Source organism: Thunnus albacares, chromosome 23, assembly GCF_914725855.1.
Source record: "Thunnus albacares chromosome 23, fThuAlb1.1, whole genome shotgun sequence".
NCBI lineage: Eukaryota > Metazoa > Chordata > Actinopteri > Scombriformes > Scombridae > Thunnus > Thunnus albacares.
Window position 1 is genome coordinate 14,496,695 of NC_058128.1, and position 16,479 is coordinate 14,513,173.

Genomic DNA, 16,479 nt, shown 5'->3' on the forward strand with positions numbered 1-16,479 from the left:
GGTGAACCCAAAGGACATTTTATGACATAATTGCTGCACTATTCCTATGGGCAGTTGCAGTGTCCCTCTGTCTGTCACTAATGAGTTTACAGTGACCTCATCATGCTTTACTGTATTCATAACACTCATATTCTAATGGGAACTTCATATCCTTTAGAAAAACAAATGAAGTTGACTTTATTTTGTCTCCAAACATATATCCATAAAGATGTACACAATACTGCATACTGTCTGCAAGTAAGAGGGAGAGGGAGATGTGTGTGCGTGTGGAGGAGGGAGAGAGGAGGGGGGGAGCTTCGTGTTTAAGCCAATAGGCATGGAGCAGCGCAAATGTCATTTCTCGACGCTTTAACTTGGTGCCAGAGCCGCGCAGCGCTCAGCCCTGATGAGCGTCACTCTCTCTCCCTCTCTCTCTCTCTCTCTCCCTCCCTCTATCCATGATCATGCACTGAAAGAACCCATCTGTTGAGCTGATTCCGGACTCCAAAAGGCATTCAGTTGTATTTGATGGTTGCCGCACGCCCGGATGCCTCCACAGTCGTGATTTTATTCTGATAAACGGAATATTCAGCCCGACTCCGGACCAAGTTGTTGCCTCTGGTGAGTTTTTTGACTCAGAAAAACTGCGAATATTTTATTATTTTCTAAATGCTGTTTAAATGTACTGTGTGAAAGTAGGGGTTTGCATTACATTTAAGACTATGAAAAATCTGCTGAAGCTCAAATCTAGAGAGGCTTGTTTGCCTTCATCTTCTAGAAACGACCATACACCAAACAACAAGAGATGATTTGTCTGTCCGTTACTTCATGACCAGACACACCAAAGCGAGGAGAAAAAGAGTTAGTTGAGGCTCTGTGACACATTTTATCCGAAAGGGAGAAAGAGAGAGAGAGAGAAAAAAAAAGTGAAACTGCGGCTGAGTCGGGGGGATTTGGAGAGAGTGTGTAAAGACGCACTTAATGGAGGGTTGCATTTTGGTTTCCAGATGTGTGAACTCAGCTGTTGCTTGTCACTCAGGTGGTCTCCCTCTCTCTGCCTCTCTCCGTCTCCTCTTTTTCCTCCGTTTACGAGCTCTTGAACTCTTCGGGATCACATCAGTGCTGACAGACCACAGCCCAAATCCACAGAAACATTACAAAGTGAAGCCACATCACTTCAGCCACACAGAGCAAGAGAGCGAGGAAGACTGTCTGTATTCATTATCTCATATCCAATCATGCTTCAAACTTTAGTCTACTTTTAAAACAGGTGTTAAAACTTTAGGGTGTTAATTTTGGTCTTTTCCAGAGTGGTGAAATTGCTTCTAGATTTATTTGTTTTTCTTCGTATAAGTTCAGTTACGTGGGTTAATTCTGAGACACTCATCAAATTGCTTGAAAATAAATGTAGATAGCAAAGGAAAAATGTTTTAACACTGAATAAGAGCCCTAGTGACTTTTCAGTGTGGTGTGATCTGTATTGAAGCCAGTGGTGGCACCTAGTGGTGGGAGAGATTTGTGAAGATGCTGCAGTGAGAGCAGCAGGCTTTTGGATCCTGTTGTTTGCGTTTTATATATTATAAATGGTCAAATTCTGTGATTTCAAAAGCATCCTGGAGCATTACTCAGAATAAACTCTTAATACTTGAAGGAAGCTTGTTTACTTCATTTTCTTCACTCTGATCTGTGGCTTAAATTTTACATTTTTATATTGGGGATATTTTGAAGTAGACTTTCCTGTGTCAATACATGGAGTTGTCATGCCGTGCAGACTGGGTCACTGGAAATAAACGGCAAACTCCCGTTAGCTGATCCAGGATCAGAGCAGCCAAGAATGAGGATCAGATGACTGAGGTGTATTCCCCCTCTGTGGGAGGCCAGTCTGCCTTTGCTGGGGGGATACACTCTGCAATGCTAAGCCTTTGTTAATGAGTATGTATCTGTGTGCGTGTGTGTGTGTGTACTTGTCTGTGTGTGGTACTAGGTGTTGGTGTGCTTGTGCATCTGCTTGTCTATTTCTTTGTGAGCTTCCTGTGTGCGTGTGTGCATGCATGTGTGTTTCTGTGTCTGTCCTTGCTTATATATGTGTGTGTGTGTGTGTGTGTGTGTGTGTGTGTGTGTGTGTGTGTGTGTGTGTGTGTGCCTGTGTGTCAGATAGGTGTTTGGACCCAGGAGTTAAGCTGCTGTTAATTGGTCAGCCATTTGAGCCACACAGGAGAGTCAAGCCAAGCAGTAGCTGAAATGATTGGTATGCCTGGCTTGACTACTGACTGCTAAGGGACATAACATTGATTCTATGCATTTAATGGATGCTGAACAGTGTCTTTTGTGTCTTATTGATGCCGTCACCCGCAGAAACATGTGTGCAGCGGAATGATTTTAAAGTCAACACAGTAGAAGTGTTTGTTTGCATAATGATAAAGTTTGATAGAATGCTGTTCCTAGCCTAACAAATGAGAGCCAAGGTGAAAAGGCTGTTTTTGTTAAACATGTCAAAGCGAAGAGGGGAGGAAAATGTTCTCAGGAGGATGTGAATCAGAGGGGAAGATGTGAAGCAGCCCTTGAAGAGATGACCTTTCAGGATGTAACAAAAGACAGAGAGTGACTCGACATTTAACGTCACACTATTATGACTCTAGCTTTGGCAGAAGATGTATGCAGATCTTTTCTTTTTCAGAACCGTATCTTTAGATTAGAAGCACAAGGCCTCATCCTACACTTCTTCATTTTCTCATATGCAACCCAGATTCTCATTCTCCAGCGGGGTTTTAGTGCCAGAGAGGAAATCCAGCCTAGAGATTGTTTTGATATTGTTGGACACTCTCCTGGAAAACCTTTTTGCTCAGCGACCAAGGGTGTTCTGGATTTAGAGCCATTGGCTCCACAGCTAAAACACCTCATCTGATCACGGCAGTAAAAACTGTTTGAAGAGCTCAAGATGTGCTATGTTTCACCTTTTTTTGTTTGAAGCTCAAGAGGTTCAGTCCAGATGAAAATTAACAGCTTTTAAAACAACGTGAAGACAAATTTTGGAACTTTTTAATGACTTAAATTCTTGGACTTCAATTAATGTTTTTTTGTCCTGTTGAAAATGAAAATATAGTGTTTTGGAGCATTGCTTCACATTTCCAGTGCGTAATTTTATAAATATAAACTAGTGGTGTATACATTTAGGATGGCTTGCTGCTGGCTGACTGTGGTTCAGGGGGGTTGTGTAGCATTCACAGATTTCTTGCGTCCTGGTGTTTGAGTTGGAGCAAAGATTGGCATCAGATTAAGTAAATGGAACCAATAAGAAACATAAACATGAATGTGAAGTGTGTGTGTGTGTTTGCATATGTGTGTGCATCTGTAAAAAAAAAAAAAAAAAAAAAAAAAAAAAGAGAGAGAGACCTCCAGTTATTAGTAAGTCAACACTGTTCTGTCTGTGCACCTCTGTCAGCCTAATACCTCAGACCAACGTGTGTACACACAGGCAAGTTTGTGCTGTCATACTGGAATTAATCGAGTGTGGGGTTGTGTAAATCATTCCAAACCTCAGAAAACACACCTACACACACACCCACACACACACACACACACACACACACACACACACACACACACAGACACACACAGACACACACCCACGCTTGCCAAGCAGCTATCCCCTGTAGTTGTGTGTGAAGGGCCAATCACTGAACGGAAGAAACAGAACAGTGCACAATGAAAAACAGACATTTCTTGGAAGCACAGAAACAAAACAAGTCTCAAGGTAATATTCTTCATTTTATATGTGAACCACCCAGGACCACCAGTAAACTACCAGTAACCTGGAGCAATATAAATGGTGCAGTTGGAGATTACATGCAAATTTCGATGAATCATCTAGGTCATTTATCAAACAAATGCTTCTCAAATGTTGCAGCATGTTGCGTATTGAACATCCAACACTCTTACAATTTATAGACCAAATGATACATTAGTTGTGGCCCAACATGCAAATAGTTGTTGGTTTTTCACTACATTTGATGGAAATGTTCGTCCAGCATCAGCTTTTTTCAGGTCATTCATGCTGGATGTAAATATTGCTCTATAAATGGTGAAAAGGAAGCTAATGTTGGCCCACAGTAGTCATAAACCATGGCTATGCTGAGGAGGTGAAGGGTGCGGTGTGTAAAAGTGTGTGTGTGTGGGTGTAGGGGTGAGGACAGCAGTCCTTGATATACGAACACTAGCCGTGATCCTTGTGCTCATTGAGTGGTTACAGACCAAACCCTGCAGGCCGCACTGGCTCTACAAACCTAGTATTATGGTCAGTTTGTGGGGAGGAAAAGTAATTCAGAGCTTAGAAGAATATCAGACACTGAGTAATGGACTCAGAGTGGGAGTTGAACTGAATTCTGTGTCAAAACTTGCAGTGGAGCTTAAATAAAGTTGCCCCCAGCACTTGCTAAGCGATGCAAAGCGGAGGTGTTGTTGAGAGTTCCCGACTCGTGCCTGCGAGTGAGAGTCGATTTGGCACCAGCTTAATTACCTGTACACACAGCTCTATTTGATGATGATTAAAGCCACTCACACCCACACACACATACACACACACTTGCCCAGACACTGCCAGTCGCCAGTCGCAGCAGTTATGGAGACATTAAAGGTGATGATTATTAGATGATAATAATTAAAAGGCTTTAAAGCTCTAGTTAAGGTAAACAGTATAGATAGAAGCAGAGTCTTATATAGGAAGACAGGATCGCTGTACAACAACCACGTAATTATTCTCAGTTAAATGACCACCCTGAGGCAGAAGTTACACAAATGATAGCTTTCAGTTTTGTTTTTGATTGGGAAAAAAAAACATAAAAAGGTCTCCATAACAGATTCTGGTTTGTTGGGTGCTACATCGTTCACACAATTTGCCTTTCTTATTGCTGTTGTGATGTGAAAACCTCCTAATCCCAATTTTGCTGCGTGTTACACAGTTGGATGTTTTTCGTGATTTGATGTTTTCACCTCAGTTGAAGAATCACATGCTGCGCTGCAGTTTGAGAAGATTGTCAGACCACTGGGGCCCATAAAACCCTTTTCTAAATCCATTGGATAATGTCAAAAATGCATTGCCACAGATCTAATGTCATGACATTTCAGAGATACGTGGTTCACATGCAACAGGGATGTTGTGAGCCTAGTGAATAAAAATCAAAATGTGGTTTTCCATGGTTCCATGAAAACAGCTAAACTTGCAACTGTTTGCATCATGCAAAGCTTATTTTTGAAAAATATTGCTCTAAAATGTAGGTGACACCTACTTTTTTGTCATGAAGATTAAGTATATAATGAATAATAACAATTATGGAGACACCATTGGCTAAAAATAGCTATATTTAATAAAGGGAAGAACCATGTCATTTTTCATGAATATTCCAAAATGGATATAGAGGGAAACCTTTTCTTTGTGATTTTGGGAACAACATTTGGGTGTGTGCATCAGGATTTCATGACTTAGCTCTTGCCTCCCCTCCTTAAATTGGTCTCATGTGGTCTCATGTGTTGGACATTGTGTTCCTGAGGCGAAGAAGAGCTCCTGAGCTGAATGTCTAAACTTGGTCTTAATTTGGGACAGTCTGCTCTTTTCCTCTTCTAACTGCAATTCCATCTTTTCTCTCCTTTTTTGCACATGCTTACCCCCTTTCTTTAACCTCTCCAACTCTCCCCCAATATGTACTAATCATCAGATGGCACAGGATGTTTTCATAGATGCACCTCGCAGTTTTTTCCGTGTTCTAAACATTGTCAATATGTTTTTCTCCAGTAAACAGAAGATTCATTTAAGAAACAAATTGTATGATGAAATATTTAGTTAACATTTACCCAATCTTTCTATGGCACGAATGGCTGTTGGGTGGTCGCCTGTCTCTGTAGGGGTCTCTGGAGACTTTCCCTATCTATCTCCATGTTGCCTTACACCATCCCCGAGGAATACCAGCCTCTTAATTCACCCAGAAGGGAAATGATTCCATCCAATCTGATGCCACCCGGAGTCAGGAAATGGCTTGTTGAGATAAATTCTGTGTAAATGAGGGTGGGGAGCAAAGTACAGACCCGAATCTGACTAAATTCACCAAAAGCTGCACATTTGCTCTTTGCTTGAGCACTTGCGTGAGTCTTACTCCCAGCAGGAAGTGGTCATTACAGCTGATTTAATCTATATTTTTATGTTAACAATGGACCAAATGATTATGTGAAAATGGTCACTCTTAGTGACAAACGCACAGAAAATGATTACCTGAGTTGACAGTTAGCTGAAAGACGATATAAAGAGCTTTATAGCATCTTTCAGCTAATTATTTTGGTTTTTCAGAACATAACATTACTGTTTTGGTCGACTGTCGATGCTCTCATAGTGTAGTTTTCAGCTGTTTGGGGCAAAAAAAAAGCTCTAAAAACCTAAGGTGTTCTTTGGGTCCATCACCAAATGGCAGAAAGACAAAGTAAGCACCTAGACTGTGAACATAGTGGAGCATTTAGCAGCTTAAAATCCAGATATTTCCTTTAGGAGTTAATGGAGAAACTGACCAACTTACTTTTAACAACTCCAAATGAATTCTAACGTTGCCTTTTTTTTTAAAGATGATAATATGTCAGTGCTGTGTTGACAGCTTGTTTCCACTGCCCCCACATGGCCAAAAAAATCTGTTAATGCAGGTTTAAATCAATTTGTTCATGCACAAACCTCACCAGGTTTTTCTAGATGGTGAGTGATCCTCAAAGCGAAACCTGCACATTCTAATAAGAGGTGTACCGTCTTCTTATATAACCACCTTAAACAAGTCCCCAACTGCCTTTTGTGCTCTGTGGCATGTAATCAAGCAGCAGTGTATCCTTCAGCTAGGACAATTTCATCTCCAAGAGCAGGAGAATGTAACAGATATTCACCGGTAGTTGTTAGCTGATGAAAGCTCGGGGCTTTCCAAGTGCTTGACGCAAAACCAATACAAACAGTGATTTGACTGTTGTCTGGGTGCTGTGAGATCCATTCGTCCCCCCCCCTTTTTTTTTTTTCCTTGTGAAAGCGAGTTTAAATTGACACTTGCATTAATGAGGTAGTAAATAAACGTCTTTTGTGTTTATACTAATGACCTTGAAAACCAGACAGTAAACTGGGGGCTAAGGCGCTCATTATCTCTAACCAGCCACCCGTGAAATCCAACATGTGCACATGTACTGTATGTATCCGTGCACATAGGCATTTGTTTGTTTGCATAGGGTTTTTATTTATTCATCACTTTACATGTGTCTGTTAGAGTGTGTGAATGAGCGTGTGAGCATGTTCCCTTCAGTGAAAGCCCTCCTGGAATCCCCCTCAGGGCCTTTCAGACATCTGGTTGCGGATGGACAGCTTATTTCTCCAAGTAATATGTCCAGTTAAGCCCCTGGGAGCCGCCGCTGTGCACATCATTACAACCCTCCTCCGGCTTTTCTTGGAACTTCACTGAAACCCTATCGTTTGGTTCAGAGGGGTACAAATATGCTGTATATCCTTTTATACTACTTCATCCCTGGTCCTTCTCCCATCTGTTGCAGATTAGTCTTCAGTGTGTGTTTAGAGAGAGCTGAGACAGTCGCCGAGCGGGACTGATAGTAAACCCAGAAGGTTTTAGTCAGAACTGTCAGGTAGGTCTGAATTAACAGAGAGGCCAACTGAGGATATGGCTGGTTGGAAAGACAAGGGGGGAGGTTGGGGGAGAGAGACAGACAGACAGCGTGAGGGTGAGACAGGCTCCAAAATTACACAGCGAGCCCACCAAACGGTTTGTCTGTTTACCCATGAACCTCAGGCCCGCTACTCGAGGGTCGGTGTGGAATGCCAACAGCGGCTGCCTGGCCAAATTCAACCACAGTCCCTGGGAGTGGAGGGAGACAAACACCCCGCAAAATGGCCAGTCACGCCACTTTCCCTGTGATAGTTAGTTTATTTGAGCGCCAAGCTCAAAGTGACTCTCATATAACACATAGCCTCGATATCTGTCGCCCTCGTGGCATCCAAACCCGCCACCAAAATGTTACAGCTGCCGTGCTGAGCTAAGCTGATATCACTCAGCTGTTTTTGTTATCTGTCCCTTTTCAAAATCTCTCCCTCTATCGCTGGCTCAGTAACCCATATAACACTAAACAAAAAGCGCCTTGGGGAGGCTATATGGTTTCATGCACACACCCTTCTCCGTCACTTTGCTGCCCTGAGAACTGTGCCAGGCCATGTAGGCCAAACTGCGGCCCAAGTGTGACAAAGTGCCCGGAGCTGCAAACTTGGTCAGACCCGCCATTCCCAGCTCATGTTGTGTTTCCAGCGATAAATTATGGGAAAGTGAGGGTACCCGTTGTGTAATACATAGCCAGTTTGTGTGTGTGTGTGTGTGTGTGTGTGTGTGTGTGTCTGTTCCGCTTGACTGATGTGCCATCCCCCCAGGGTCCTGTCATTACGCCTCTGTGTACACAACCCTACTCCCTGGCCTACATCTATCTCTTATACAAAATTCACGGGGGGATTCATAGACACACATACACACACAACACAACCACAGCTTTCCCATACTAAATGTGATGCAACACCCCTGCTCGTCTTGCACGATATGTCATCAGATGTAGCCATTTTTACATTTGCCTCTCTCTCTTTTTGTTATTTTTGTTATTCATACCCGTCGGTCACATCTAGTTTGAGTGGCACAGCTCATTAAAAGTCCTGTTTCTTTTGGCTGAAACATGCGACTTACTGTAAGTCAAACAGGTATCTAGATTGATAGAGCTACTTCAAGTAAAGTCGTTGACAATGCTGCATCATTCTTAGTTCAGTCGAAGTATCATCATGGAGGCCAGTAAAAATAAAGAACATTTTTTCCTAGCAGGTGCAGCTGGAGTGTGTCACTTTTATTTCTTGTTAACAACAACAGCAAGAGAAACTGCTTTCTTCTTTTATTGCAGTCTGTTTGCTTTTCATCTGCAGCCTACATGAGTTGATTTGTGCATTTATTTTTCTTACAAGAGCAGCTTTAATATTTCATTATTTCCACTTTAAGCAAGCTTTTTTTAATCTTTTATTTAAATTATTACAGCTTGCAAGCCTTCAATATTTGACGTAATCATGAACCCTCTGCTTTTCTTACCATTCAAGTGAAGCAAAACTGAAGTGGTACATACATTCTCCCTGTCAACAAGAACAAGACAATCTGGTTTTTGATGTTTTTTTTCCATTTTTGTCACTGCTCTCCTCTGTTCCAGCTGTAAATATCTGCCTGTTCTTTCTCGCCTGTAGAGGATCATTTTAAAGCGCAGATACTGTGTGATGAAATGTGATCGCATTGGCCTGGGTTTTTATTAGGAAGCTTCAAACACACACACACACACATTCTTTCACAATGCTGGTTACAGTGACCTGGCTTTTATTAAAGACGGAATGCATCACTTAACAATATCAAATTAGCGTTGGATGGGATTCACAAGACTCTTTTTTCTCCTCTCTCTCTCTTTCTCTCTCTCTCTCTCTCTCTCTCACACACACACACACACACACACACACACACACAGTACTATAATGACTATAGGTCTATTGTTTCCTAATAGGTATTACAGTTTTGTGATGGTGCGTTTCTCACTTATATTCCAGTTCCTCACTCAAGTGGTAAGAGTGTGTGAAAGTACTCTCTCACTTCATGTTAATTTCTGGTATTATAAAGGATCTTCACACTGTGGTGAGTTTAATGTCGCTGCCTGTTTTAGCTCTGCTCACTGAACTTCGCTCAACATTGAGGGCAAGATGGAGGAGGCTAATCTGCAAAATATAAGTAAAAAAAAATCAAAATTGAATTTGATTTGGCAGGTCAAGCGTATGCCAGAATTTGTCCTGGGGGCGGGGGGACATGCACATCAGAAATCCTTGAATATGCTCGATCAAGATAAAAACAGAGCCAGAAGAACACTGCTCCCACTGTGTATCATTTATTATCAGCACCATATATTGTTATTTCACTGAGGAAGTCTGGTCTGAAGAACAACAAAAATACTCCTAGCAGGACAATGGGCAGGGGATCATCAGTTATTCACTCAAAAAATACAGGTATGGGAGCTTATCTTGTTTTAAATGCATATCAATAAATAATGCAGTACTGCAAGAATAAATATTGTGCAATTAACATTTTCTGCAGAACATTATCTAACCTGAGATTATCATTGTTTTTGAAATGCAGAGTAACCCATTTCATCATCTATTATCAGTTGTTTTTCCACAGTGGATTTATAATCCCTCAATTGTCTGATGAAACATTTTATATCCAAGAGGATACTCTGGCTTGGCAAGGCATTTTAGCCTACAGGGACATCTTGGACTTGTTCTGCACTCATGATTCAGGTAACGACATGTATTAAGCGGTTTAAGTGAGGTAGACTTTGCCAAAATCACAAAAAACAATAATAATAAAAGAGTGTACCTCTACACATGCATAAGGAGAAGCCTCTGTGCTTTGTTTGACAGCCCTATTTAGCCCTGAAATAGAATAATTCTTCAACATACGCCAATCAGCCTTTGAATAGTGAAGGGATTTACTGAAAATCCGCTTCAACATCAGAATAATTGTCGACATATGCAGGGATACAGACAGGACCAGAAGCACAACAAAGATTGACAGATACACATGTAAGGCTGAACAGTAGCTGTACTGAAGCAGCGATTATTTCCATTTTGTAATGCTTTTTACAGAACAACATTCATTAGCATCTGTGGCATCATCTGCGGCCAGTATTTCAAAATGATCTCACAGGATTATATTGGTTGGATTGGATCAAATTCTGATCTGATCTTAAAATTGGGTATTTCAAAGCAGATGCAAAGATTTCTGATCCTGGAGATTTGGATTCAGATTTGGTAATCCAATCCTACCTTTAATCCTGACAAAATGCTGCATTTGAGTATTTCAAAATTTAACACTAGAACCGCCACAGGGTAAAATTTACCCATAGTGGTTTTTCCAATTGTACATTACAATGTTTTAATGAACTATTCATGTCCCCCAGTCTTTGACTTTTCCTAAAATAGTGTAGCATCCCCTATTGTTAAAAATAATGAAGATATATCCAGATTGAAAACATGGGCATTTATACCTATAACCGCCACTAGGTAAAATGTAACTGTATATGAAATGCATTCATTTTCCTGCGGTTTATGTTTAAACATTCTTGTGCAATGGCATTCATCGGAGTGCTCTGACTACTGCGTCAAGTCATAATTAAATGATAAAAAGAGCAGAGGATAATGACTGAAAAACCAGAAAACCTTCTCCAAGTGCCTGAAGTGCAGGAAAGCTGTCTGTGTGGTTGTTTGTTGTTGTTGTTATTATGGCTCATTATTGTCCATTTGAGGTATTTAGACTAGTTTGGTAATTTCAGCAACATGGATTATCTCATTATGTGATTTTATTGTTGTTTGCACGATAGACTGTTGTCACATTGTAGCGCTTTCCATAGATTTTTTTTTTTTTTTTTTTTTAAATAGCCTATTTTTATTTTAGATATTTTATATGGTCTATTGGTGAAGCAGCGTAAATCACAATGAGGGGGATAAAAATAACTCAGCAGAGGCAGGGATATGTAGACCAGAGGTGGGCAAATCTGCACCATTTCCCCAGCAAATCACACCCTGGAGTTTACTTAAATTTGGACGCCAACACTGTGCTACCACTTGCTTCTTTCATGAAATGGTCCACCATGTTTTTTTTCTGTTCAGATACAGGGGCCGGGACTCGAGATTTGGAAAACCCTATCTGGTCATATCGCGATCACTGTGATCCAACCCTCCAATGTTTTGAAATACTCGGACAAAGTCAGTGAGATCATTTTGATCCTTAACTGAGAAAAGATTTCATTATCTGGATCATGCTGATCCAGATTACAAGTTTAGAAATACCAGCCACTGGTAACTGAAGCCAGCTTCTCGTTCTAAACCCAAAGCAAACCTATATAGCTTTATTGATCTTGTGAGAAATCACACTGACTGCAGACAGAAGCTCCATGTTCAAAGAGATCATTTGTACAACTCTGAACAAGAAGAATCTAAACTGAGGCCAGCAGTTCCAACCCAATCCCTGCTGAAGCTCCCATCCCAGTTAGCTGACAATTTCCTGCATTTTACAGCACTTTTATTGCTGTTCCTATTGTCCCAGAGGTGCGTAAGTAACACCCTGTGGTGGTTAACAAATCTCAGCAGAGGGTTTTATGACCAGAAACTTAAATCACACTTGTCCAAGGAGTGTCAAGGAATATTAACACTGAACTGACAAGACCACCGAGCGGAACTTCCACCAGAGCTGATATGAGGCAGCAAGTCAAGCTGGTGGGCCTTGTTAGAGAGGGCTAAAGATCCATTTCCTGGTGTGAAAGGCTGCTGAGAGGCATCTGTCAGTGTGAATGGGGCTGAATGGGGAATCACAATGGATGTGAATTGAGACGTGGATCTGAGGTCTTTTTGTCAAGCAGATTTGTGTGCGAGCTGGTTTGTCAGCCATTGTGTATTTGGCCCAGGACACTGCTGATTAAAATCTGAAATGGATACAGTGTCTCTTTATTTTGCAAGTCTAACAACAGATTAAGCCATGTGATGCATGGCAATACATGAGACAGGAGGTTATATATTATCCAACTAAAACATTCTTAGCTATAATCATGTGCATCATAAGTACCAGAGGACTTATTTTTTCATTTGAAAAACAAGTTTCACTTTCAGAGTTTGAAATGCCCCCATGGTGCTTTATTTGTCTGGGCTTGCCAACTTTGGTTCAGTTGTGTTACTTGTCAGTATTTTTTTCAAGCTAATACTCTTCACACTATTCAGGAGAATTTACAACAAGTTCAAAGAAGTTCAATGTCTTGCTTGAAGGAGTATAGTGCTGCCACCCAATATGAAGGTCGTGATGTTTAGCACTGGATATTTTTAAAGGGATGTTAATGAAGCAGGTCAGCAGGCAGGAGGGGATGTTTATTAACAAAAAAATTAATGAATCAGAGGCAAAAATGAACCCCTGCAAATTCAGCAAAAATAACTTAAGCAAAGCAAAAAGACAAACAGATCAAATCTGCAGCCTCACAGCAAGCTGCCACCTACTCTCTACCTTACTGACCACTGAGTGGTTTTTTATCTTCTCAGCCTCACCTTACTGGAACCTACCATCTGTTCAGGTAAGTATGGGGGTGAGCTAAACAAATACGAGGCATACAAGACACCACACCATTATTAACATTGGATTTTTCTGTTACTGCTGACAATCCCAATCTCACATAGGCACACAAACAGTCGAAAGTGGGCCAAGTTCAACCAAATGTAATTCACTACAGAACAGTTTTACCTATCTTTGCACACCCTAACAATGCCTAGTCCCTCACTGCTAAGAGGAACTAATGATGCAAACCTGTTGCCACTATCCCTGATTGAGCAGCTGATCTACCCCCAACATCACAGGTGGAACAATAACTCAAAGAAACGTACGGAATGGCCTGCCCTGTCTAACAGACCATAAACCTGTCAACAAAAATACACTACACATATGAACCAATGTGTTCAATTATTTTAGAAAAAACAGTTGAATTAACAAATTATTATTATTATGGAAATATTTGACTGATAATAACAATGATTTCACACAAAACAAAGATAATGTTGGGGAATAAGGCCTAGTGAATAGGGAGAGGAGCAGCCTTTTCACAGAGTAGTAAAACATTTTGGTAAACGCAAGATTGATACCACTCTCATGTCTGTATGCTAAATATGACGCTACAGCCAGCAGCCAGTTAGCTCAGCATAAAGACTGGAAACACAGAGAAACAGCTAGCCAGTACCAGTGCCTTTTAAGGACACGCTGTATAAATAGTATCTCATTTGTTTCCCCCACACTAAGTCTGAAGTGTAAACAAACTGAAAATCACAACTCTGGAAAACTATTAATTAATCAATCAACAACGATCCTGAGCTAAACAGTAGATATACTGTGTTCACATTAAAGAGTAATCCACCAGGAATGTGCTTGCATGTCTGGCCAACCCAACACCTTCCTGGATGATGTTGTGTTGTGGTGTGGCAAAAATTGAGGCAGGTTAGTGTCAAATGGCATAGACAGGTTGTATATCGTCAAAAATTGTATCACTGTGTGCCATCTCCTTTGTAGTAATTTCTGTCTGCAGCTCTGTGCCCTGTGACTGGCTCTGAAAAGCGGATAACTTGTGCAAAATAGTTGCATATTGGAAACAGAATTCTGGGTTACTGGGTCTGTTGAAAAGCTATTTGGAAAATCTTGCATATTTTGTCATGTCTTTGCACTCTACGCTACTTTAACATAAGGAATGGCCTCCATGCTCTGTTTGAGTTTGGCTTTTTAGCTTTTTATGATGAACTGTCCTGCGACAAGTTGAGACATGTCATTGTCCTATGTTGATTTCTGTTTTGAACAACCAGAGGGATGTCTCCCTGATATTTGCATTGTAAGGGATCAGTTAAACCCCCTTCTTGCCTCCTGGGGATGAAACACAGTGCTAGTGGTAGAGTCCAGGTGTGAATTACTGCCATAAATGAGAATAGAGCACAGTGCTGCTGAAAAAAAGAGTACTCAGCAAGGCTTCCCTGCACAATAAAGGTTAAGAAAAGGCCAAATTACCAGTTGAGTTCTCAGTTAGATGAAATGTGTGGCCAGAAAGAGTAAGTGTGCCAGGTGTGTGAGCAGTAAATGTGTTGTCTAGACTTGGTCTAGGATTTCAAGAATAGAAAAGGCCACTAGATCTTGTCAGAACCTCAGTCCAAAGCTTTTGCCAAGTTAAAAAAAACTGCTCAGAAAGTTCTTTGAGAGACTTTATCAAAAGGTTTCTTCCCAAATTACTTCTGACTTTACTGAGTTTAGGGTTAGACTGATATTTTGGGCCAATATTATCCTTAAATTTACTTGTTCAGTTGTTGTTTTGCAGTAAATTCATCCATTTACAGTTTCTCTGTCATAGAATATGTGGTGGGAATGAATCTTAAATAGTTGCTTGTGAAAAGTGATATAATTATAACATTAAATACTTGCCATTTTCTAACATTAAAAAGGTCAAATGTAAGAAATCCCAGCTTTTGGAGGAACTGTGTGCTTGCACTGTGTGTGCATCATGTGTTTATTTGTGAGCGCTGGGGTCAAAAGTCACTGCATAAACCCTCCATTAGTTAGCTCCTGCTCATCAGTCTCAGACATGTGAAAGCAACCAAGGCATCATCCATTCAGCACATGTCCAAATGGCTCTACAGAGAGCTGATACATGATGTCTTTGCCTTATAATGGCTAAGACCCGTTAAAAACCTACTTTATATTGTGTAGGCAGGAAGCTGCAGGATGATCGCTTGTCAAGTTTGGGGGCGACATTTTGTTTCTTTGTCTTTTTGTGATCTGGTCTACTTAAAGGACTGCAGTGAAGTCATAATTCTACAAATTTAAAAGCCTCAATGAATCTAAAAATGAATAAAAACACAAGTGAAAGATCTCTTTCCATTATGTTCCTTGGCTTTAAAGGAATAACAGACTGACACTTACAACACTAACAACAAGAGCTTATTAAAAAGAATTTCCTGAACCTTTTTGCACTGTCGCTCCTTCTCCTCTAAGAGGAAGCAGAGGAGACTGCAAGGTCAACTTTCCTCTTGTGTTTTCTAAAGAACCGTGGATCTCTGGCCACAAGCCCAGGCCCAATCTGAAAGGCCGATATCTGCCTATTGTCTGGGATAAAGCCACTCATCCTCGGACCTGTCCTCTATTCACGCCAGAGCATTCCTTACCCGTTCATTGTCACTTTTCGTTATCTGAATTAAGTACTTATCTGTCACAAATATAGAGGTTTTGCTCTCTGCCTGTCTACCTGTCGAAGAAATTTTCCAGAGCTTTCTGAATGCATATCCAGATAAATATCTCAGGAAACTCAATGCACATCATTCTGAGGGTTAAATACAAAGTGGCTTTTGCAGAGTGGCGCCAAGACCCCTGGAAAACTTGAGAGCTTTTCTGAAAGGTTTACCCTCTGACTGGACTGCCAAGCTTCCCTTCTCTCTCTCTCAATTTCAAATATGCACTGGCATGCCAGGAAAGAAGGTCGTGTTGGCAAAGCACATAGACGTTCCCATCTCTATGTGCACACAGAATCTTTAGCTCTATCTCACTCTCCTAAGCTAGTTAGCTAACTGAGTCGTTTCTCATTTGTAGCAGGTAATTTGGCATGTGACAAACAGCTCTGTTGCCCTCTCTGCAAGTCACTTTGTGGGGTTGTCAGGGGAGAGGGCGTCTTTGTCTGCTGGACAATTGAGCAAACTCATTTGTCATTTTAGACTCTTTAAATGAAGCCGTTGCTGCTTTTCAGCTTCTCACAATGACGGATGGTGTAGACCTTGTCCAAATAAATCACATCAAACTTTGCCAGCATATCAAATGAATTCTTGTATGTTGTCCACTGTTTTGTATCAGGCAGTTT

At 41.0% G+C, this 16,479-nt stretch overlaps 1 protein-coding gene across 1 annotated transcript in view; it reads left to right on the forward strand.

Annotated features, from left to right (window-relative positions):
• The first annotated feature begins 370 nt into the window (after window positions 1–370).
• Window positions 371–16,479, forward strand: part of prickle1b (prickle homolog 1b) — a 31,017-nt gene continuing 14,908 nt past the window's right edge. Inside the window, exon 1 of the mRNA XM_044342774.1 lies at window positions 371–600. The gene's annotated coding sequence lies outside the window, so the exon portion shown is untranslated. The remainder of the gene's footprint in view (window positions 601–16,479) is intronic.